General features: G+C 40.4%; 1 non-coding gene across 1 annotated transcript; it reads right to left on the bottom strand.

Moving 5' to 3' along the window:
* Nucleotides 1-977: 977 nt before the first annotated feature.
* Nucleotides 978-1,115, bottom strand: LOC114817177. The gene has a single exon (XR_003765013.1). It is a non-coding gene; the product is annotated as a small nucleolar RNA SNORA7 (small nucleolar RNA).
* Between the last annotated feature and the right edge of the window lie 1,639 nt (nt 1,116-2,754).

Here is a 2,754-nt window from a genome sequence, read left to right as displayed (position 1 = left end):
ATTCCTTGTTCCAAACCAGTCCCTAATCAAAGATGTTTGTCTAGTCAGTCAACCGATCAGCGGTATTTATTGAGTGCTAACTCTGTGCCGAGTACTATAGTGAGCACTAGGGAGAGTACGCCAGAGTCGGTAGACATGATCCCTGACCCACAACCAGCTTGTCTTGTCTTGTTTTATTCCGTCGAGTGGTTTCCGACCCACAGTGACACCACAGACCCAGGACCCAGCTCTTACCGCTGAGCCAAGCTGCTCTTCATGTTAGCGAATTTCAGGAGTCACTGAACAACTAACTCACTTGAATTTTTGTAATATTTATTTCAATGATTTTTATACCAAAGGGGACATTTTGCCCAGAATTTTGAAGAGCTCTTTTCTCCCTGCCTCCTGTTATGCTCCTAATTTGTGATCCAATAATCTTTGACTTTCTTCACAGGCATCTGTATCATTCTCTTAGAAGGCTACGCAGTAAATCCATCCACCTGTTTTATGGACCTCTATACTACAGCTCTGGCTTTCCCATTGAGCATCGCGTGAAAATTGCCTTGTGTGTCCCAGTGGAAAGAGGCCGGCCTTGGGAGTCACAGATTATGGGTTCTAATCCTGACTCTGCCACTTGTCAGCTGTGTGATTTTGGGCAAGTCACTTAACTTCTCTGGGCCTTATTTACCTCATCTGTAAAATGGGGATTAAGACTGTGAGCCCCTCGTCGGACAACCTGATTATCTTGTATTCCCCCAACTACCCCCAGCACTTAGAACAGTGCTTGGCACATAGTAAACGCTTAACAAATGCCATCATTATTATTATCTCTCCCAGAATGCCCCACTCTCCATCTGCAATCTTTCTGGTAGTGTACCCATAGAGTTTTCTTGGTAAAAATACGTAAGTGGTTTACCACCACCGCCTTCCGCACAGTAAACTCCATTTTTCTCCCTCGACTCTCTTCCACGCCGCTGCTGCCCAGCACGGGTGAGCTTTGATATAGCAGATTGCCTTCCACTCGCTAGCCACTGCCCAAGCTAGGAATGGAATGGGTAGGCCTCTGCTCGGCTCTCCCTCCCATAGCAGAGACTGGTAGAGGACTGGAAACTCTCCAAGTGCAACCCTGAGAGGGGAACAATCAGCTTACAGCCATGTAAATCTAAAACCAGATGTAACACAGTAAACTACTTAGATTTATCTTTGAACCCCAGGTGGGACAGAGACTGTGTCCAACCTGATTAGCTTATATCTACCCCAGTGCTTAGAACAGGGCTTGACACATAGTAAGCGCTTAATAAATACCATCATCTTTAGAGTAGTTCATTTAAAACAGTATTTCTTTTACTGGACTCAAATCAATTTCTTCAAAAATACTAGATATTAAAATGATCCCATACATTTCTATAGCACCATTTCTTAAAACATGATTATATAATTATTATAATAATAGATTTAGAAGCTTCAGAGAGCTGGGTGGAAGAAAGACATTGTGTCTGGGTTTAAAAGTCCAGAGTTTTAATTTGGAATAAACGGAGAAAACGATCAGGTATAATTACCTAAAATACCTATGGATGGACAGATAATTTTCTCAAGGTCGGGTTGAGACTGAATTTGAACCAGAAATAGGTTCAGAAATCTCAAACTTAAATCCCTTGGGAAAAATGGTCCTTCACTCTTCCATTAAACATCTGCTTTCCTGCTCTGTCAATTTAATGGAGAATATTTATAGACATACAGGTCAGCTACTGACCAGATACACAACCATCTAATTAGCTACTCTTGGGAGGACTATTTAATATTCACAGTTAATGTCTTTAAAGAAGATTATTAATTCCGATATCAAGCAAGCACAGCAATTGAATTTAAATGTTACACTTCTGATACAGTAAATCATACAGAAGTAGAATGGATGTGTAAAGGCCAGTCCAACCTTGGAAAAAGGCTAATAATTTCATCATTTGGTATCTTTGGAAATGGAAAAATTAACACTTTACTAATTCCATTCACCTATGTAACATGAACACAAAAACTGTTTCATCTAATGCATCCAATGACACTATTTCATTTGATCACTTTCCTTATACAAGTTGCCCCAAACGACTTACATTCTCGCAATAATTTTGAAAGCTTTTTCATCTGTACCCTGGGAACAACTAGAGCAGCTTTTAATATTATTAAGTCTAGATCAAATTGATCCAGCCTATGTCAACAAAAGGACTAGCACTTCTTTCACCTTGCCTCTCCCTTAACCATTATCCAAGGACTCTATCCGGAGCTTTGATAGAAATCCAATACCATCTATGATCAGTGGACCTAGAAACAAGCCACTTTCACACATTTCACTGACAATCTTGGAACAAAGTTGCAGTGACATTCATGAATGACAAGGAGTTACCAACTGGCGATTCATTATTTCCCAAAACAGGTTGGCCCTTTGCATTGTTAATTTGCCCTTCCCTTTGGCTTTCATACAAATAAATTTAGAAGCCAGGGGCATCATGCCGGGCACATAGTAAGTGCTTAACAAATACCACAGTTATTATTATTATTATTATTGTTACACAAACACGAGCCCTACATTCAGCTCATTCACAGATTCTCTGTCCTGAGGTCTCAGGAGCAGTGTTTATCCATTTTATCCTGATGGGTGACTCTCAATTATGAATCACATATGTGTGTGTGTGTGTCTGTGTGCGCACACGCAAATGTGTGCATGTTTTATTGTAGATTATCACAGCCAGTGACATTCTTCTTGTTGAATTGCTTTGAATG

Source organism: Ornithorhynchus anatinus, chromosome 1 (genome assembly GCF_004115215.2).
Source record: "Ornithorhynchus anatinus isolate Pmale09 chromosome 1, mOrnAna1.pri.v4, whole genome shotgun sequence".
NCBI lineage: Eukaryota > Metazoa > Chordata > Mammalia > Monotremata > Ornithorhynchidae > Ornithorhynchus > Ornithorhynchus anatinus.
Note: the sequence above shows the minus strand (reverse complement) of the source record. Positions and strands in the feature narration are given on the sequence as shown.